This window comes from Neodiprion virginianus, chromosome 4 (genome assembly GCF_021901495.1).
Source record: "Neodiprion virginianus isolate iyNeoVirg1 chromosome 4, iyNeoVirg1.1, whole genome shotgun sequence".
NCBI classification, from domain to species: Eukaryota; Metazoa; Arthropoda; class Insecta; order Hymenoptera; family Diprionidae; genus Neodiprion; species Neodiprion virginianus.
In genome coordinates, this window is record NC_060880.1 from 35,058,772 (window position 1) to 35,080,677 (window position 21,906).

Genomic DNA, 21,906 nt, shown 5'->3' on the forward strand with positions numbered 1-21,906 from the left:
AATCGATGCCAACAAGTTCTAAATCGTCGTGTTTATCAACAGAAAGTTGGCGGTTGCCCACATTGCTATTGAGTGAAACATATGACGATGGGTCGTTACTGAAGGACACTGGATCAGGTGAGCGCGTGGTAACGCGATTTAGCGGTGACTCATGCCTAACCGGAGTATTCATGCTGATAATCGATACGTTGGGATCACTGAGTTCATTGCCTGAAGTAGAGGAATTATCGAATGGGACAACTGGTGGGGTATCAATTAGGAGAGATGAATTGCCGTCGTCGTTGTAATCTATCGTTTGGGTATGACTATCAGTCGACGAATCAGTGGAGGTTGAAGCATTAACGGTAGTAACGTTCGACACTTCAGACACAACTACACGTGATGGGCTATTGACAGACATTGTAGACGTGGTTTCAGATGAAGCATTTGTGAGGTTAGGGAACTCCGTGGTCAACACCTCAGCACTTGGTGTGAAAGTCTCTGATGTGACCGTTGTAGCGTTAGAGGATTCGGTAGTTGATACATCGGCACTCGCTGTGGAGGTCTCTGATGTGACCGTCGTAGCGTTGGAAGACTCTGTGGTCGATGCATCAGCACTAGCTGTGGAGGTCACTGATGTGACCGTCGTAGCATTGGATGATTCTGTAGTTGAAGCATCGGCACTCGCTGTAGAGGTCTCTGATGTGACCGTTGTAGCGTTGGGAGACTCCGTGGTCGATGCGTCAGCACTAGCTGTGGAGGTCACTGATGTGACCGTCGTAGCGTTTGAAGATTCAGTAGTTGACGCCTCCGCACTTGTCGTGGACGTCTCCGACGAGACCGTTGTAGCGTTGGAAGACTCTGTGGTCGATGCATCGGCACTTGCTGTAGAGGTCTCTGATGTGACCGTCATAGAGTTGGAAGACTCTGTGGTCGATGCATCGGCACTTGATGTGGAGGTCTCTGATGTGACCGTCGGAGCGTTGGAAGACTCTGTAGTCGAAGCATCAGCACTAGCTGTGGAGGTCACTGATGTGACCGTCGTAGCATTGGATGATTCTGTAGTCGAAGCATCGGCACTCGCTGTCGAGGTCTCTGATGTGACCGTTGTAGCTTCGGAAGACTCCGTGGTCGATGCATCAGCACTAGCTGTGGAGGTCACTGATGTGACCGTCGTAGCATTGGATGATTCTGTAGTCGAAGCATCGGCACTCGCTGTCGAGGTCTCTGTTGTGACCGTCGTAGCGTTTGAAGATTCAGTAGTCGACGCCTCCGCATTTGTCGTGGACGTCTCCGACGAGACCGTTGTAGCGTTGGAAGTCTCTGTGGTTGATGCGACGGCACTTGCTGTGAAGGTCTCTGATGTGACCGTCGTAGCGTCGGAAGACTCTGTGGTCGATGCATCAGCACTAGCTGTAGAGGTCACTGAAGTGACCGTCGCAGCATTGGATGGTTCTGTGGTCGATTCATCAGCACTAGCTGTGGTGGTCACTGATGTGACCGTCGTAGCATTGGATGATTCTGTAGTTGAAGCATCGGCACTCGCTGTAGAGGTCTCTGATGTGACAGTTGTAGCGTTGGAAGACTCCGTGGTCGATGCATCAGCACTAGCTGTGGAGGTCACTGATGTGACCGTCGTAGTATTGGATAATTCCGTAGTTGAAGCTTCGGCACTCGCTGTCGAGGTCTCTGATGTGACCGTCGTAGCGTTTGAAGATTCAGTAGTTGACGCCTCTGGACTTGTCGTGGACGACTCCGACGAGACCGTTGTAGCGTTGGAAGACTCTGTGGTCGATGCATCGGCACTTGATGTGGAGGTCCCTGATGTGACCGTCGTAGCATTGGATGATTCTGAGGTCGATTCATCAGCACTGGCTGTGGTGGTCACTGATGTGACCGTCGTAGCATTGGATGATTCTGTAGTTGAAGCATCGGCACTCGCTGTAGAGGTCTCTGATGTGACCGTCGTAGCGTTTGAAGATTCAGTGGTTGACGCCTCCGCACTTGTCGTGGACGACTCCGACGAGACCGTTGTAGCGTTGGAAGACTCTGTGGTCGATGCATCAGCACTTGATGTGGAGGTCCCTGATGTGACCGTCGTAGCGTTGGAAGACTCTGTGGTCGATGCATCAGCACTAGCTGTGGAGGTCACTGATGTAACCGTCGTACCGTTGGGAGACTCTGTAGTCGATGCATCAGCACTAGCTGTGGAGGTCACTGATGTGACCGTCGTAGCATTGGATGATTCTGTGGTCGATTCATCAGCACTAGCTGTGGAGGTCGCTGATGTGACCATCGTAGCATTGGATGATTCTGTAGTTGCAGCGTCGGCACTCGCTGTAGAGGTCTCCGATGTGACCGTCGTAGCTTCTGAAGATTCAGTAGTTGACGCCTCCGCATTTGTCGTGGACGTCTCCGACGAGACCGTTGTGGCGTTGGAAGACTCTGTGGTCGATGCATCGGCACTTGCTGTGGATGTCTCTGATGTGACCGCCGTAGCGTTGGAAGACTCTGTGGTCGATGCATCGGCACTTGCTGTAGAGGTCTCTGATGTGACCGTCGTAGAGTTGGAAGACTCTGTAGTCGAAGCATCAGCACTAGCTGTGGAGGTCACTGATGTGACCGTCGTAGCATTGGATGATTCTGTAGTCGAAGCATCGGCACTCGCTGTCGAGGTCTCTGATGTGACCGTTGTAGCTTCGGAAGACTCCGTGGTTGATGCATCAGCACTAGCTGTGGAGGTCACTGATGTGACCGTCGTAGCATTGGATGATTCTGTAGTTGAAGCATCGGCACTCGCTGTCGAGGTCTCTGATGTGACCGTCGTGGCGTTTGAGGATTCAGTAGTCGACGCCTCCGCATTTGTCGTGGACGTCTCCGACGAGTCCGTTGTAGCGTTGGAAGTCTCTGTGGTCGATGCGACGGCACTTGCTGTGGAGGTCTCTGATGGGACCGTCGTAGCGTTGGAAGACTCTGTAGTCGATGCATCAGCACTAGCTGTGGAGGTCACTGATGTGACCGTCGTAGCATTGGATGATTCTGTGGTCGATTCATCAGCACTAGCTGTGGAGGTCACTGATGTGACCGTCGTAGCATTGGATGATTCTGTAGTTGAAGCATCGGCACTCGCTGTAGAGGTCTCCGGTGTGATTGTCGTAGCGTTGGAAGACTCCGTGGTCGATGCATCAGCACTAGATGTGGAGGTCACTGATGTGACCGTCGTAGCATTGGATGATTCTGTAGTTGAAGCATCGGCACTCGCTGTAGAGGTCTCCGGTGTGATTGTCGTAGCGTTGGAAGACTCCGTGGTCGATGCATCAGCACTAGATGTGGAGGTCACTGATGTGACCGTCGTAGCATTGGATGATTCTGTAGTTGAAGCATCGGCACTCGCTGTAGAGGTCTCCGGTGTGATTGTCGTAGCGTTGGAAGACTCCGTGGTCGATGCATCAGCACTAGATGTGGAGGTCACTGATGTGACCGTCGTAGCATTGAATGATTCTGTAGTTGTAGCATCGGCACTCGCTGTAGAGGTCTCCGGTGTGATTGTCGTAGCGTTGGGAGACTCCGTGGTCGATGCATCAGCACTAGCTGTGGAGGTCACTGATGTTACCGTCGTAGCATTGGATGATTCTGTAGTTGAAGCATCAGCACTCGCTGTGGAGGTCTCTGATGTGACCGTCGTAGCGACGAAAGACTCTGTGGTCGACGCATCAGCACTAGCTGTGGAGGTCTCTGATGTGACCGTCGTAGCGTTGGAAGTCTCTGTGGTCGATGCATCGGCACTAGCTGTGGAGGTCTCTGATGTGACCGTCGTAGCGTTTGAAGATTCAGTAGTTGACGCCTCTGCACTTGTCGTGGACGACTCCGACGAGACCGTTGTAGCGTTGGAAGACTCTGTAGTAGATGCAGCAGCACTGGCTGTGGAGGTCACTGATGTGACCGTCGTAGCATTGGATGATTCTGTAGTCGAAGCATCGGCACTCGCTGTCGAGGTCTCTGTTGTGACCGTCGTAGCGTTTGAAGATTCAGTAGTCGACGCCTCCGCATTTGTCGTGGACGTCTCCGACGAGACCGTTGTAGCGTTGGAAGTCTCTGTGGTCGATGCGACGGCACTTGCTGTGGAGGTCTCTGATGTGACCGTTGTAGCTTCGGAAGACTCCGTGGTCGATGCATCAGCACTAGCTGTGGAGGTCACTGATGTGACCGTCGTAGCATTGGATGATTCTGTAGTCGAAGCATCGGCACTCGCTGTCGAGGTCTCTGTTGTGACCGTCGTAGCGTTTGAAGATTCAGTAGTCGACGCCTCCGCATTTGTCGTGGACGTCTCCGACGAGACCGTTGTAGCGTTGGAAGTCTCAGTGGTCGATGCGACGGCACTTGCTGTGGAGGTCTCTGATGTGACCGTCGTAGCGTCGGAAGACTCTGTGGTCGATGCATCAGCACTAGCTGTGGAGGTCACTGAAGTGACCGTCGCAGCATTGGATGATTCTGTGGTCGATTCATCAGCACTAGCTGTGGTGGTCACTGATGTGACCGTCGTGGCGTTTGAAGATTCAGTAGTTGACGCCTCCGCATTTGTCGTGGACGTCTCCGACGAGACCGTTGTAGCGTTGGAAGACTCTGTGGTCGATGCATCGGCACTTGCTGTGGAGGTCTCTGATGTGACCGTCGTAGCGTTGGAAGTCTCTATGGTCGATGCATCGGCACTAGCTGTGGAGGTCTCTGATGTGACCGTCGTAGCGTTTGAAGATTCAGTAGTTGACGCCTCTGCACTTGTCGTGGACGACTCCGACGAGACCGTTGTAGCGTTGGAAGACTCTGTGGTCGATGCATCGGCACTTGATGTGGAGGTCTCTGATGTGACCGTCGTACCGTTGGAAGACTCTGTAGTCGATGCATCAGCACTAGCTGTGGAGGTCACTGATGTGACCGTCGTAGCATTGGATGATTCTGTGGTCGATTCATCAGCACTAGCTGTGGAGGTCGCTGATGTGACCGTCGTAGCATTGGATGATTCTGTAGTTGCAGCATCGGCACTCGCTGTAGAGGTCTCCGATGTGACCGTCGTAGCTTCTGAAGATTCAGTAGTTGACGCCTCCGCATTTGTCGTGGACGTCTCCGACGAGACCGTTGTGGCGTTGGAAGACTCTGTGGTCGATGCATCAGGACTTGCTGTGGATGTCTCTGATGTGACCGCCGTAGCGTTGGAAGACTCTATGGTCGATGCATCGGCACTAGCTGTGGAGGTCTCTGATGTGACCGTCGTAGCTTCTGAAGATTCAGTAGTTGACGCCTCCGCATTTGTCGTGGACGTCTCCGACGAGACCGTTGTGGCGTTGGAAGACTCTGTGGTCGATGCATCGGCACTTGCTGTGGATGTCTCTGATGTGACCGCCGTAGCGTTGGAAGACTCTGTGGTCGATGCATCGGCACTTGCTGTAGAGGTCTCTGATGTGACCGTCGTAGAGTTGGAAGACTCTGTAGTCGAAGCATCAGCACTAGCTGTGGAGGTCACTGATGTGACCGTCGTAGCATTGGATGATTCTGTAGTCGAAGCATCGGCACTCGCTGTCGAGGTCTCTGATGTGACCGTTGTAGCTTCGGAAGACTCCGTGGTTGATGCATCAGCACTAGCTGTGGAGGTCACTGATGTGACCGTCGTAGCATTGGATGATTCTGTAGTTGAAGCATCGGCACTCGCTGTCGAGGTCTCTGATGTGACCGTCGTGGCGTTTGAGGATTCAGTAGTCGACGCCTCCGCATTTGTCGTGGACGTCTCCGACGAGTCCGTTGTAGCGTTGGAAGTCTCTGTGGTCGATGCGACGGCACTTGCTGTGGAGGTCTCTGATGGGACCGTCGTAGCGTTGGAAGACTCTGTAGTCGATGCATCAGCACTAGCTGTGGAGGTCACTGATGTGACCGTCGTAGCATTGGATGATTCTGTGGTCGATTCATCAGCACTAGCTGTGGAGGTCACTGATGTGACCGTCGTAGCATTGGATGATTCTGTAGTTGAAGCATCGGCACTCGCTGTAGAGGTCTCCGGTGTGATTGTCGTAGCGTTGGAAGACTCCGTGGTCGATGCATCAGCACTAGATGTGGAGGTCACTGATGTGACCGTCGTAGCATTGGATGATTCTGTAGTTGAAGCATCGGCACTCGCTGTAGAGGTCTCCGGTGTGATTGTCGTAGCGTTGGAAGACTCCGTGGTCGATGCATCAGCACTAGATGTGGAGGTCACTGATGTGACCGTCGTAGCATTGGATGATTCTGTAGTTGAAGCATCGGCACTCGCTGTAGAGGTCTCCGGTGTGATTGTCGTAGCGTTGGAAGACTCCGTGGTCGATGCATCAGCACTAGATGTGGAGGTCACTGATGTGACCGTCGTAGCATTGAATGATTCTGTAGTTGTAGCATCGGCACTCGCTGTAGAGGTCTCCGGTGTGATTGTCGTAGCGTTGGGAGACTCCGTGGTCGATGCATCAGCACTAGCTGTGGAGGTCACTGATGTTACCGTCGTAGCATTGGATGATTCTGTAGTTGAAGCATCAGCACTCGCTGTGGAGGTCTCTGATGTGACCGTCGTAGCGACGAAAGACTCTGTGGTCGACGCATCAGCACTAGCTGTGGAGGTCTCTGATGTGACCGTCGTAGCGTTGGAAGTCTCTGTGGTCGATGCATCGGCACTAGCTGTGGAGGTCTCTGATGTGACCGTCGTAGCGTTTGAAGATTCAGTAGTTGACGCCTCTGCACTTGTCGTGGACGACTCCGACGAGACCGTTGTAGCGTTGGAAGACTCTGTAGTAGATGCAGCAGCACTGGCTGTGGAGGTCACTGATGTGACCGTCGTAGCATTGGATGATTCTGTAGTCGAAGCATCGGCACTCGCTGTCGAGGTCTCTGTTGTGACCGTCGTAGCGTTTGAAGATTCAGTAGTCGACGCCTCCGCATTTGTCGTGGACGTCTCCGACGAGACCGTTGTAGCGTTGGAAGTCTCTGTGGTCGATGCGACGGCACTTGCTGTGGAGGTCTCTGATGTGACCGTTGTAGCTTCGGAAGACTCCGTGGTCGATGCATCAGCACTAGCTGTGGAGGTCACTGATGTGACCGTCGTAGCATTGGATGATTCTGTAGTCGAAGCATCGGCACTCGCTGTCGAGGTCTCTGTTGTGACCGTCGTAGCGTTTGAAGATTCAGTAGTCGACGCCTCCGCATTTGTCGTGGACGTCTCCGACAAGACCGTTGTAGCGTTGGAAGTCTCAGTGGTCGATGCGACGGCACTTGCTGTGGAGGTCTCTGATGTGACCGTCGTAGCGTCGTAAGACTCTGTGGTCGATGCATCAGCACTAGCTGTGGAGGTCACTGAAGTGACCGTCGCAGCATTGGATGATTCTGTGGTCGATTCATCAGCACTAGCTGTGGTGGTCACTGATGTGACCGTCGTGGCGTTTGAAGATTCAGTAGTTGACGCCTCCGCATTTGTCGTGGACGTCTCCGACGAGACCGTTGTAGCGTTGGAAGACTCTGTGGTCGATGCATCGGCACTTGCTGTGGAGGTCTCTGATGTGACCGTCGTAGCGTTGGAAGTCTCTATGGTCGATGCATCGGCACTAGCTGTGGAGGTCTCTGATGTGACCGTCGTAGCGTTTAAAGATTCAGTAGTTGACGCCTCTGCACTTGTCGTGGACGACTCCGACGAGACCGTTGTAGCGTTGGAAGACTCTGTGGTCGATGCATCGGCACTTGATGTGGAGGTCTCTGATGTGACCGTCGTACCGTTGGAAGACTCTGTAGTCGATGCATCAGCACTAGCTGTGGAGGTCACTGATGTGACCGTCGTAGCATTGGATGATTCTGTGGTCGATTCATCAGCACTAGCTGTGGAGGTCGCTGATGTGACCGTCGTAGCATTGGATGATTCTGTAGTTGCAGCATCGGCACTCGCTGTAGAGGTCTCCGATGTGACCGTCGTAGCTTCTGAAGATTCAGTAGTTGACGCCTCCGCATTTGTCGTGGACGTCTCCGACGAGACCGTTGTGGCGTTGGAAGACTCTGTGGTCGATGCATCAGGACTTGCTGTGGATGTCTCTGATGTGACCGCCGTAGCGTTGGAAGACTCTATGGTCGATGCATCGGCACTAGCTGTGGAGGTCTCTGATGTGACCGTCGTAGCGTTTGAAGATTCAGTAGTTGACGCCTCTGCACTTGTCGTGGACGACTCCGACGAGACCGTTGTAGCGTTGGAAGACTCTGTGGTCGATGCATCGGCTCTTGATGTGGAGGTCTCTGATGTGACCGTCGTACCGTTGGAAGACTCTGTAGTCGATGCATCAGCACTAGCTGTGGAGGTCACTGATGTGACCGTCGTAGCATTGGATGATTCTGTGGTCGATTCATCAGCACTAGCTGTGGAGGTCGCTGATGTGACCGTCGTAGCATTGGATGATTCTGTAGTTGCAGCATCGGCACTCGCTGTAGAGGTCTCCGATGTGACCGTCGTAGCTTCTGAAGATTCAGTAGTTGACGCCTCCGCATTTGTCGTGGACGTCTCCGACGAGACCGTTGTGGCGTTGGAAGACTCTGTGGTCGATGCATCAGGACTTGCTGTGGATGTCTCTGATGTGACCGCCGTAGCGTTGGAAGACTCTGTGGTCGATGCATCGGCACTTGCTGTGGAGGTCTCTGATGTGACCGTCGTAGAGTTGAAAGTCCCTGTGGTCGATGCATCTGCACTAGCTGTGGAGGTCTCTGATGTGACCGTCGTAGCGTTTGAAGATTCAGTAGTTGACGCCTCTGCACTTGTCGTGGACGACTCCGACGAGACCGTTGTAGCGTTGAAAGACTCTGTAGTCGATGCATCAGCACTAGCTGTGGAGGTCACTGATGTGACCGTCGTAGAATTGGATGATTCTGTGGTCGAATCATCAGCACTAGCTGTGGAGGTCACTGATGTGACCGTCGTAGCATTGGATGATTCTGTAGTTGAAGCATCGGCACTCGCTGTGGAGGTCACTGATGTGTCCGTCGTAGCATTGGATGATTCTGTAGTTGAAGCATCGGCACTCGCTGTCGAGGTCTCTGATGTGACCGTCGTAGCGTTTGAAGATTCAGTAGTCGACGCCTCCGCATTTGTCGTGGACGTCTCCGACGAGTCCGTTGTAGCGTTGGAAGTCTCTGTGGTCGATGCGACGGCACTTGCTGTGGAGGTCTCTGATGTGACCGTCGTAGCGTTGGAAGACTCTGTAGTCGATGCATCAGCACTAGCTGTGAAGGTCACTGATGCGACCGTCGTAGCATGGGATGATTCTGTGGTCGATGCATCAGCACTAGATGTGGAGGTCACTGATGTGACCGTCGTAGCATTGGATGATTCTGTAGTTGAAGCATCGGCACTCGCTGTAGGGGTTTCTGATGTGACCGTTGTAGCGTTGGAAGACTCCGTGGTCGATGCATCAGCACTAGCTGTGGAGGTCACTGATGTGACCGTCGTAGCATTGGATGATTCTGTAGTTGAAGCACCGGCACTCGCTGTCGAGGTCTCTGATGTGACCGTCGTAGCGTTTGAAGATTCAGTAGTCGACGCCTCCGCATTTGTCGTGGACGTCTCCGACGAGACCGTTGTAGCGTTGGAAGTCTCTGTGGTCGATGCGACGGCAGTTGCTGTGGAGGTCTCTGATGTGACCGTCGTAGCGTTGGAAGACTTCGTGGTCGATGCATCAGCACTAGCTATGGAGGTCACTGATGTGACCGTCGTAGCATTGGATAATTCTGTAGTTGAAGCATCAGCACTCGCTGTAGAGGTCTCTGATGTGACCGTCGTAGCGTTTGAAGATTCAGTAGTTGACGCCTCCGCACTTGTCGTGGACGACTCCGACGAGACCGTTGTAGCGTTGGAAGTCTCTGTGGTCGATGCATCGGCACTAGCTGTGGAGGTCTCTGATGTGACCGTCGTAGCGTTTAAAGATTCAGTAGTTGACGCCTCTGCACTTGTCGTGGACGACTCCGACGAGACCGTTGTAGCATTGGAAGACTCTGTGGTCGATGCATCGGCACTTGATGTGGAGGTCTCTGATGTGATCGTCGTAGCGTTGAAAGACTCTGTGGTCGACGCATCAGCACTAGCTGTGGAGGTCTCTGATGTGACCGTCGTAGCGTTGGAAGTCTCTGTGGTCGATGCATCGGCACTAGCTGTGGAGGTCTCTGATGTGACCGTCGTAGCGTTCGAAGATTCAGTAGTTGACGCCTCTGCACTTGTCGTGGACGACTCCGACGAGACCGTTGTAGCGTTGGAAGACTCTGTAGTAGATGCATCAGCACTGGCTGTGGAGGTCACTGATGCGACCGTCGTAGCATTGGATGATTCTGTGGTCGATTCATCAGCACTAGCTGTGGAGGTCACCGATGTGACCGTCGTGGCATTGGATGATTCTGTAGTTAAAGCATCGGCACTCGCTGTAGAGGTCTCTGATGTGACCGTTGTAGCTTCGGAAGACTCCGTGGTCGATGCATCAGCACTAGCTGTGGAGGTCACTGATGTGACCGTCGTAGCATTGGATGATTCTGTAGTCGAAGCATCGGCACTCGCTGTCGAGGTCTCTGTTGTGACCGTCGTAGCGTTTGAAGATTCAGTAGTCGACGCCTCCGCATTTGTCGTGGACGTCTCCGACGAGACCGTTGTAGCGTTGGAAGTCTCTGTGGTCGATGCGACGGCACTTGCTGTGGAGGTCTCTGATGTGACCGTCGTAGCGTCGGAAGACTCTGTGGTCGATGCATCAGCACTAGCTGTGGAGGTCACTGAAGTGACTGTCGCAGCATTGGATGATTCTGTGGTCGATTCATCAGCACTAGCTGTGGTGGTCACTGATGTGACCGTCGTAGCATTGGATGATTCTGTAGTTGAAGCATCGGCACTCGCTGTAGAGGTCTCGGATGTGACAGTTGTAGCGTTGGAAGACTCCGTGGTTGATGCATCAGCACTAGCTGTGGAGGTCACTGATGTGACCGTCGTAGCATTAGATAATTCCGTAGTTGAAGCATCGGCACTCGCTGTCGAGGTCTCTGATGTGACCGTCGTAGCGTTTGAAGATTCAGTAGTTGACGCCTCTGGACTTGTCGTGGACGACTCCGAGGAGACCGTTGTAGCGTTGGAAGACTCTGTGGTCGATGCGTCGGCACTTGATGTGGAGGTCTCTGATGTGACCGTCGTAGCGTTGGAAGACTCTGTGGTCGATGCATCAGCACTAGCTGTGGAGGTCACTGATGTGACCGTCGCAGCATTGGATGATTCTGTGGTCGATTCATCAGCACTAGCTGTGAAGGTCACTGATGTGACCGTCGTAGCATTGGATGATTCTGTAGTTGAAGCATCGGCACTCGCTGTCGAGGTCTCCGATGTGACCGTCGTAGCGTTCGAAGATTCAGTAGTCGACGCCTCCGCATTTGTCGTAGACGTCTCCGACGAGACCGTTGTATCGTTGGAAGTCTCTGTGGTCGATGCGACGGCACTTGCTGTGGAGGTCTCTGATGTGACCGTCGTAGCGTTGGAAGACTCTGTGGTCGATGCATCAGCACTAGCTATCGTGGTCACTGATGTGACCGTCGTAGCATTGGATGATTCTGTAGTTAAAGCATCGGCACTCGCTGTAGGGGTCTCCGATGTGACCGTCGTAGCGTTGGAAGACTCTGTGGTCGATGCATCAGCACTAGCTGTGGGGGTCACTGATGTGACCGTCGTAGCATTGGATGATTCTGTGGTCGATGCATCTGCACTAGCTGTGGAGGTCACTGATGTGACCGTCGTAGCAATGGATGATTCTGTAGTTGAAGCATCGGCACTCGCTGTAGAGGTCTCTGATGTGACCGTCGTAGCATTGGATGATTCTGTAGTTGAAGCATCGGCACTCGCTGTGGAGGTCACTGATGTGACCGTCGCAGCATTGGATGATTCTGAGGTCGATTCATCAGCACTGGCTGTGGTGGTCGCTGATGTGACCGTCGTAGCATTGGATGATTCTGTAGTTGAAGCATCGGCACTCGCAGTAGAGGTCTCTTGTGTGATTGTAGTCGCGTTGGAAGACTCCGTGGTCGATGCATCAGCACTAGCTGTGGAGGTCACTGACGTTACCGTCGTAGCATTGGATGATTCTGTAGTTAAAGCATCGGCACTCGCTGTAGAGGTCTCTGATGTGACCGTCGTAGCGTTTGAAGATGCAGTGGTTGACGCCTCCGCACTTGTCGTGGACGACTCCGACGAGACCGTTGTAGCGTTGGAAGACTCTGTGGTCGATGCATCGGCACTTGATGTGGAGGTCTCTGATGTGACCGTCGTAGCGTTGGAAGACTCTGTGGTCGATGCATCAGCACTAGCTGTGGAGGTCACTGATGCGACCGTCGTGGCGTTGAAAGACTCTGTGGTCGATGCATCAGCACTAGCTGTGGGGGTCTCTGTTGTGACCGTCGTAGCGTTTGAAGATTCAGTAGTCGACGCCTCCGCATTTGTCGTGGACGTCTCCGACGAGACCGTTGTGGCGTCGGAAGTCTCTGTGGTCGATGCGACGGCACTTGCTGTGGAGGTCTCTGATGTGACCGTCGTGGCGTCGGAAGACTCTGTGGTCGATGCATCAGCACTAGCTGTGGAGGTCACTGATGTGACCGTCGCAGCATTGGATAATTCCGTAGTTGAAGCATCGACTCTCGCTGTCGAGGTCTCTGATGTGACCGTCGTAGCGTTTGAAGATTCAGTAGTTGACGCCTCCGCATTTGTCGTGGACGTCTCCGACGAGACCGTTGTAGCGTTGGAAGTCTCTGTGGTCGTTTCATCGGCACTAGCTGTGGAGGTCTCTGATGTGACCGTCGTAGCGTTTGAAGATTCAGTAGTTGACGCCTCTGCACTTGTCGTGGACGACTCCGACGAGACCGTTGTAGCGTTGGAAGACTCTGTGGTCGATGCATCGGCACTTGATGTGGAGGTCTCAGATGTGACCGTCGTAGCGTTGGAAGACTCTGTGGTCGATGCATCAGCACTAGCTGTGGAGGTCACTGATGCGACCGTCGTAGCAATAGATGATTCTGTAGTCGAAGCATCGGCACTCGCTGTAGAGGTCTCTGATGTGACCGTCGTAGCTTCTGAAGATTCAGTAGATGACGCCTCCGCATTTGTCGTGGATGTCTCCGACGAGACCGTTGTAGCGTTGGAAGTCTCTGTGGTCGATGCATCGGCACTTGATGTGGAGGTCTCAGATGTGACCGTTGTAGCGTTGGAAGACTCTGTAGTCGATGCATCAGCACTGGCTGTGGAGGTCACTGATGTGACCGTCGTAGCATTGGATGATTCTGTGGTCGATTCATCAGCACTAGCTGTGGAGGTCACTGATGTAACCGTCGTAGCATTGGATGATTCTGTAGTTGAAGCATCGGCACTCGCTGTGGAGGTCACTGATGTGACCGTCGTAGCATTGGATGATTCTGTAGTTGAAGCATCGGCACTCGCTGTCGAGTTCTCTGATGTGACCGTCGTAGCGTCGGAAGACTCTGTGGTCGATGCATCAGCACTAGCTGTGGAGGTCACTGATGTGACCGTCGCAGCATTGGATGATTCTGTGGTCGATTCATCAGCACTAGCTGTGGAGGTCACTGATGTGACCGTCGTAGCATTGGATGATTCTGTAGTTGAAGCATAGGCACTTGCTGTCGAGGTCTCCGATGTGACCGTCGTAGCATTGGATGATTCTGTAGTTGAAGCATCGGCACTCGCTGTGGAGGTCACTGACGTGACCGTCGTAGCATTGGATGATTCTGTAGTTAGAGCATCGGCACTCGCTGTAGAGGTCTCTGATGTGACCGTCGTAGCGTTTGAAGATTCAGTGGTTGACGCCTCCGCACTTGTCGTGGACGACTCCGACGAGACCGTTGTAGCGTTGGAAGACTCTGTGGTCGATGCATCGGCACTAGATGTGGAGGTCCCTGATGTGACCGTCGTAGCGTTGGAAGACTCTGTGGTCGATTCATCAGCACTAGCTGTGGAGGTCACTGATGTAACCGTCGTAGCATTGGATGATTCTGTAGTTGAAGCATCGGCACTTGCTGTGGAGGTCACTGATGTGACCGTCGTAGCATTGGATGATTCTGTAGTTGAAGCATCGGCACTGGCTGTCGAGTTCTCTGATGTGACCGTCGTAGCGTTTGCAGATTCAGTAGTCGACGCCTCCGCATTTGTCGTGGACGTCTCCGACGAGACCGTTGTAGCGTTGAAAGTCTCTGTGGTCGATGCGAAGGCACTTGCTGTGGAGGTCTCTGATGTGACCGTCGTAGCGTCGGAAGACTCTGTGGTCGATGCATCAGCACTAGCTGTGGAGGTCACTGATGTGACCGTCGTAGCATTGGATGATTCTGTGGTCGATGCATCAGCACTAGCTGTGGAGGTCACTGATGTGACCGTCGTAGCATTGGATGATTCTGTAGTTGAAGCATCGGCACTCGCTGTAGCGGTCTCTGATGTGACCGTTGTAGCGTTGGAAGACTCCGTGGTCGATGCATCAGCACTAGCTGTGGAGGTCACTGATGTGACCGTCGTAGCATTGGATGATTCCGTAGTTGAAGCATCGGCACTCGCTGTCGAGGTCTCTGATCCGACCGTCGTAGCTTCTGAAGATTCAGTAGTTGACGCCTCCGCATTTGTCGTGGACGACTCCGACGAGACCGTCGTAGCGTTGGAAGTCCCTGTGGTCGATGCATCGGCACTAGCCGTGGAGGTCTCTGATGTGACCGTCGTAGCGTTTGAAGATTCAGTAGTTGACGCCTCTGCACTTGCCGTGGACGACTCCGACGAGACCGTTGTAGCGTTGGAAGACTCTGTGGTCGATGCATCGGCACTTGATGTGGAGGTCTCTGATGTGACCGTCGTGGCGTTGGAAGACACTGTGGTCGACGCATCAGCATTAGCTGTGGAGGTCACTGATGTGACCGTCGTAGCATTGGATGATTCTGTAGTTGAAGCATCGGCACTCGCTGTAGAGGTCTCTGATGTGACCGTTGTAGCGTTGGAAGACTCCGTGGTCGATGCATCAGCACTAGCTGTGGAGGTCACTGATGTGACCGTCGTAGCATTGGATGATTCTGTGGTCGATTTATCTGCACTAGCTGTGGAGGTCGCTGATGCGACCGTCGTAGCATTGGATGATTCCGTAGTTGCAGCATCGGCACTCGCTGTAGAGGTCTCCGATGTGACCGTCGTAGCTTCTGAAGATTCAGTAGTTGACGCCTCCGCATTTGTCGTGGACGTCTCCGACGAGACCGTTGTGGCGTTGGAAGACTCTGTGGTCGATGCATCGGCACTTGCTGTGGATGTCTCTGATGTGACGGCCGTAGCGTTGGAAGACTCTGTGGTCGATGCATCGGCACTTGCTGTAGAGGTCTCTGATGTGACCGTCGTAGCGTTGGAAGACTCTGTAGTCGAAGCATCAGCACTAGCTGTGGAGGTCACTGATGTGACCGTCGTAGCATTGGATGATTCTGTAGTTGAAGCATCGGCACTCGCTGTAGAGGTCTCCGGTGTGATTGTCGTAGCGTTGGAAGACTCCGTGGTCGATGCATCAGCACTAGCTGTGGAGGTCACTGATGTTACCGTCGTAGCATTGGATGATTCTGTAGTTGAAGCATCAGCACTCGCTGTAGAGGTCTCTGATGTGACCGTCGTAGCGTTTGAAGATTCAGTAGTTGACGCCTCCGCACTTGTCGTGGACGACTCCGACGAGACCGTTATAGCGTTGGAAGTCTCTGTGGTCGATGCATCGGCACTAGCTGTGGAGGTCTCTGATGTGACCGTCGTAGCGTTTAAAGATTCAGTAGTTGACGCCTCTGCACTTGTCGTGGACGACTCCGACGAGACCGTTGTAGCATTGGAAGACTCTGTGGTCAATGCATCGGCACTTGATGTGGAGGTCTCTGATGTGACCGTCGTAGCGTTGAAAGACTCTGTGGTCGACGCATCAGCACTAGCTGTGGAGGTCACTGATGTGACCGACGTAGCGTCTGGAGATTCAGTAGTTGGCGCCTCTGCACTTGTCGTGGACGACTCCGACGAGACCGTTGTAGCTTCGGAAGACTCCGTGGTCGATGCATCAGCACTAGCTGTGGAGGTCACTGATGTGACCGTCGTAGCATTGGACGATTCTGTGGTCGATGCATCTGCACTAGCTGTGGAGGTCACCGATGTGACCGTCGTGGCATTGGATGATTCTGTAGTTGCAGCATCGGCACTCGCTGTAGAGGTCTTCGATGTGACCGTCGTAGCTTCTGAAGATTCAGTAGTTGACGCCTCCGCATTTGTCGTGGACGTCTCCGACGAGACCGTTGTGGCGTTGGAAGACTCTGTGGTCGATGCATCGGCACTTGCTGTGGATGTCTCTGATGTGACCGCCGTAGCATTGGAAGACTCTGTGGTCGATGCATCGGCACTTGATGTGGAGGTCTCTGATGTGACCGTCGTAGCGTTGAAAGACTCTGTGGTCGACGCATCAGCACTAGCTGTGGAGGTCTCTGATGTGACCGTCGTAGCGTTGGAAGTCTCTGTGGTCGATGCATCGGCACTAGCTGTGGAGGTCTCTGATGTGACCGTCGTAGCGTTTGAAGATTCAGTAGTTGACGCCTCTGCACTTGTCGTGGACGACTCCGACGAGACCGTTGTAGCGTTGGAAGACTCTGTAGTGGATGCATCAGCACTGGCTGTGGAGGTCACTGATGTGACCGTCGTAGCATTGGATGATTCTGTGGTCGATTCATCAGCACTAGCTGTGGAGGTCACCGATGTGACCGTCGTGGCATTGGATGATTCTGTAGTTAAAGCATCGGCACTCGCTGTAGAGGTCTCTGATGTGACCGTTGTAGCTTCGGAAGACTCCGTGGTCGATGCATCAGCACTAGCTGTGGGGGTCACTGATGTGACCGTCGAAGCATTGGATGATTCTGTAGTCGAAGCATCGGCACTCGCTGTCGAGGTCTCTGTTGTGAACGTCGTAGCGTTTGAAGATTCAGTAGTCGACGCCTCCGCATTTGTCGTGGACGTCTCCGACGAGACCGTTGTAGCGTTGGAAGTCTCTGTGGTCGATGCGACGGCACTTGCTGTGGAGGTCTCTGATGTGACCGTCGTAGCATTGGATGATTCTGTAGTTGAAGCATCGGCACTCGCTGTAGGGGTTTCTGATGTGACCGTTGTAGCGTTGGAAGACTCCGTGGTCGATGCATCAGCACTAGCTGTGGAGGTCACTGATGTGACCGTCGTAGCATTGGATGATTCTGTAGTTGAAGCACCGGCACTCGCTGTCGAGGTCTCTGATGTGACCGTCGTAGCGTTTGAAGATTCAGTAGTCGACGCCTTCGCATTTGTCGTGGACGTCTCTGACGAGACCGTTGTAGCGTTGGAAGTCTCTGTGGTCGATGCGACGGCAGTTGCTGTGGAGGTCTCTGATGTGACCGTCGTAGCGTTGGAAGACTCTGTGGTCGATGCATCAGCACTAGCTGTGGAGGTCACTGATGTGACCGTCGTAGCATTGGATGATTCTGTGGTCGATTCATCAGCACTAGCTGTGGAGGTCGCTGATGTGACCGTCGTAGCATTGGATGATTCTGTAGTTGCAGCATCGGCACTCGCTGTCGAGGTCTCTGTTGTGAACGTCGTAGCGTTTGAAGATTCAGTAGTCGACGCCTCCGCATTTGTCGTGGACGTCTCCGACGAGACCGTTGTAGCGTTGGAAGTCTCTGTGGTCGATGCGACGGCACTTGCTGTGGAGGTCTCTGATGTGACCGTCGTAGCGTCGGAAGACTCTGTGGTCGATGCATCAGCACTAGCTGTGGAGGTCACTGAAGTGACTGTCGCAGCATTGGATGATTCTGTGGTCGATTCATCAGCACTAGACGTGGTGGTCACTGATGTGACCGTCGTAGCATTGGATGATTCTGTAGTTGAAGCATCGGCACTCGCTGTAGAGGTCTCTGATGTGACAGTTGTAGCGTTGGAAGACTCCGTGGTCGATGCATCAGCACTAGCTGTGGAGGTCACTGATGTGACCGTCGTAGCATTGGATGATTCTGTGGTCGATTCATCAGCACTAGCTGTGAAGGTCACTGATGTGACCGTCGTAGCATTGGATGATTCTGTAGTTGAAGCATCGGCACTCGCTGTCGAGGTCTCCGATGTGACCGTCGTAGCGTTTGAAGATTCAGTAGTCGACGCCTCCGCATTTGTCGTGGACGTCTCCGACGAGACCGTTGTATCGTTGGAAGTCTCTGTGGTCGATGCGACGGCACTTGCTGTGGAGGTCTCTGATGTGACCGTCGTAGCGTTGGAAGACTCTGTGGTCGATGCATCAGCACTAGCTGTGGTGGTCACTGATGTGACCGTCGTAGCATTGGATAATTCTGTAGTTAAAGCATCGGCACTCGCCGTAGAGGTCTCCGATGTGACCGTCGTAGCGTTGGAAGACTCTGTGGTCGATGCATCAGCACTAGCTGTGGGGGTCACTGATGTGACCGTCGTAGCATTGGATGATTCTGTGGTTGATGCATCTGCACCAGCTGTGGAGGTCACTGATGTGACCGTCGTAGCAATGGATGATTCTGTAGTTGAAGCATCGGCACTCGCTGTAGAGGTCTCTGATGTGACCGTCGTAGCATTGGATGATTCTGTAGTTGAAGCATCGGCACTCGCTGTGGAGGTCACTGATGTGACCGTCGCAGCATTGGATGATTCTGTAGTTGAAGCATCGGCACTCGCTGTAGGGGTTTCTGATGTGACCGTTGTAGCGTTGGAAGACTCCGTGGTCGATGCATCAGCACTAGCTGTGGAGGTCACTGATGTGACCGTCGTAGCATTGGATGATTCTGTAGTTGAAGCACCGGCACTCGCTGTCGAGGTCTCTGATGTGACCGTCGTAGCGTTTGAAGATTCAGTAGTCGACGCCTCCGCATTTGTCGTGGACGTCTCCGACGAGACCGTTGTAGCGTTGGAAGTCTCTGTGGTCGATGCGACGGCAGTTGCTGTGGAGGTCTCTGATGTGACCGTCGTAGCGTTGGAAGACTCTGTGGTCGATGCATCAGCACTAGCTGTGGAGGTCACTGATGTGACCGTCGTAGCATTGGATGATTCTGTAGTTGCAGCATCGGCACTCGCTGTAGAGGTCTCCGATGTGACCGTCGCAGCTTCTGAAGATTCAGTAGTTGACGCCTCCGCATTTGTCGTGGACGTCTCCGACGAGACCGTTGTGGCGTTGGAAGACTCGGTGGTCGATGCATCGGCACTTGCTGTGGATGTCTCTGATGTGACCGCCGTAGCATTGGAAGACTCTGTGGTCGATGCATCGGCACTTGATGTGGAGGTCACTGACGCGACCGTCGTAGCGTTGGAAGACTCTGTGGTCGATGCATCAGCACTAGCTGTAGGGGTCTCTGTTGTGACCGTCGTAGCGTTTGAAGATTCAGTAGTCGACGCCTCCGCATTTGTCGTGGACGTCTCCGACGAGACCGTTGTGGCGTTGGAAGTCTCTGTGGTCGATGCGACGGCACTTGCTGTGGAGGTCTCTGATGTGACCGTCGTAGCGTCGGAAGACTCTGTGGTCGATGCATCAGCACTAGCCGTGGAGGTCACTGATGTGACCGTCGCAGCATTGGATAATTCCGTAGTTGAAGCATCGACACTCGCTGTCGAGGTCTCTGATGTGACCGTCGTAGCGTTCGAAGATTCAGTAGTTGACGCCTCTGGACTTGTCGTGGACGACTCCGAGGAGACCGTTGTAGCGTTGGAAGACTCTGTGGTCGATGCATCGGCACTTGATGTGGAGGTCTCTGATGTGACCGTCGTAGCGTCGGAAGACTCTGTGGTCGATGCATCAGCACTAGCTGTGGAGGTCACTGTTGTGACCGTCGCAGCATTGGATGATTCTGTAGTTGAAGCATCGGCACTCGCTGTAGAGGTCGTTGATGTGACCGTCGTAGCTTCTGAAGATTCAGTCGTTGACGCCTCCGCATTTGTCGTGGACGTCTCCGACGAGACCGTTGTAGCGTTGGAAGTCTCTGTGGTCGTTGCATCGGCACTAGCTGTGGAGGTCTCTGATGTGACCGTCGTAGCGTTTGAAGATTCAGTAGTTGACGCCTCTGCACTTGTCGTGGACGACTCCGACGAGACCGTTGTAGCGTTGGAAGACTCTGTGGTCGATGCATCGGCACTTGATGGTGAGGTCTCTGATGTGACCGTCGTAGCGTTGGAAGACTCTTTGGTCGACGCATCAGCACTAGCTGTGGAGGTCACTGATGTGACCGTCGTAGCATTGGATGATTCTGTGGTCGTTTCATCAGCACTAGCTGTGGCGGTCACTGATGTGACCGTCGTAGCATTGGATGATTCCGTAGTGGAAGCATCAGCACTCGCCGTAGTGGTCTCCGATGTTACTGTTGTGACGTCGGAGTATTCGGTTGTTGTAGCGTCGTTTTCAACGTCAGTTGTTCCAGACGCAACGGTAGTCAAGTCAGCAGTTTCGGTCGTCGATGTTATTTCGGCTGTCGTCGTCGATGAATCTTCCGACTCGTCTGTGCTTTCTTGACATGAATCTTCCTCTGACGAGTTAATAGAATCATCGTAAATCTCCTCCGATGTCAAATCTGTATCATCGTCATCTTCCTCACAATCGCTACTTGCTCTGCTCACACTGCTAGATCGGTTCACGCTGACGGGAGTCTTCTCTATTATTGCTATGCTCTTTCCGGCAGTAGACATGTTGTTCGATGTTTCATCACTGGCTTTTTTTGCTCCGGATACATCGGTTCCTTTGTCAATCGATTCGGTTGACGAAGACAATTCACTGTTATCTGTCGCCGCTCCTGACTGGCTTAGAGTTCCCGAGGGTTCGGTGGTTGAATATATAGCGTCGAAAACAATTCTCTCGGATGAATCCGTCCAACCTTTATCGGTCGGTTCAGAAGATTGGCTTGTTGAGGATAGATCGTTGACAATAATCGTCGCTGATGATAGTGTCTTATTGTTGACGTTGACAATAATTGTAGCATTGGATGATTCGGTAGTTGAAGCATCGGCACTCGCTGTAGAGGTCTCTGATGTGACCGTCGCAGCGTTTGAAGATTCAGTGGTTGACGCCTCTGCACTTGTCGTGGACGACTCCGACGAGACCGTTGTAGCGTTGGATGACTCTGTGGTCGATGCATCGGCACTTGCTGTGGAGGTCTCTGTCGTGACCGTCGTAGCGTTGGAAGACTCTGTGGTCGATGCATCAGCACTAGCTTCGGAGGTCACTGATGTGACCGTCGTAGCATTGGATGATTCTGTAGTTGAAGCATCGGCACTCGCTGTAGAGGTCTCTGATGTGACCGTTGTAGGGTTGGAAGACTCTGTGGTCGGTGCATCGGCACTTGCTGTAGAGGTCTCTGATGTGACCGTCGTAGCGTTGAAAGACTCTGTGGACGATGCATTGGCACTTGCTGTGGAGGTCTCTGATGTGACCGTCGTAGCGTTTGAAGATTCAGTAGTTGACGCCTCCGCACTTGTCGTGGACGACTCCGACGAGACGGTTGTAGCGTTGGAAGACTCTGTGGTCGATGCATCGGCACTTGATGTGTAGGTCCCTGATAATACCGTCGTAGCGTTGGAAGACTCTGTGGTCGATGCATCAGCACTAGCTGTGGAGGTCTCTGATGTGACCGTCGTAGCTTCTGAAGATTCAGTAGTTGACGCCTCCGCATTTGTCGTGTACATCTCCGACAAGACCGTTGTAGCATTGGATGATTCTGTAGTTGAAGCATCGGCACTCGCTGTGGAGGTCTCTGATGTGATTGTCGTAGCGTTGGAAGACTCCGTGGTCGATGCATCAGCACTAGCTGTGGAGGTCACTGATGAGACCGTCGTAGCATTGGTTGATTCTG

The 21,906-nt window shown here is 53.2% G+C and overlaps 1 protein-coding gene and 2 long non-coding RNA genes across 4 annotated transcripts in view; 2 read left to right on the forward strand and 1 right to left on the reverse strand.

Moving 5' to 3' along the window:
• Window positions 1–21,906, reverse strand: part of LOC124302986 (calponin homology domain-containing protein DDB_G0272472-like) — a 100,360-nt gene that overhangs the window by 19,755 nt on the left and 58,699 nt on the right. The window lies entirely within an intron of this gene.
• On the forward strand, window positions 4,582–11,461 carry LOC124302992 (uncharacterized). Its single transcript, XR_006907805.1, has 3 exons — window positions 4,582–4,634; window positions 11,037–11,141; window positions 11,398–11,461. It is a non-coding gene; the product is annotated as an uncharacterized LOC124302992 (long non-coding RNA).
• LOC124302991 (uncharacterized) lies at window positions 13,571–21,561 on the forward strand. The gene is made up of 4 exons (XR_006907804.1): window positions 13,571–13,676; window positions 13,941–14,072; window positions 21,078–21,209; window positions 21,474–21,561. It is a non-coding gene; the product is annotated as an uncharacterized LOC124302991 (long non-coding RNA).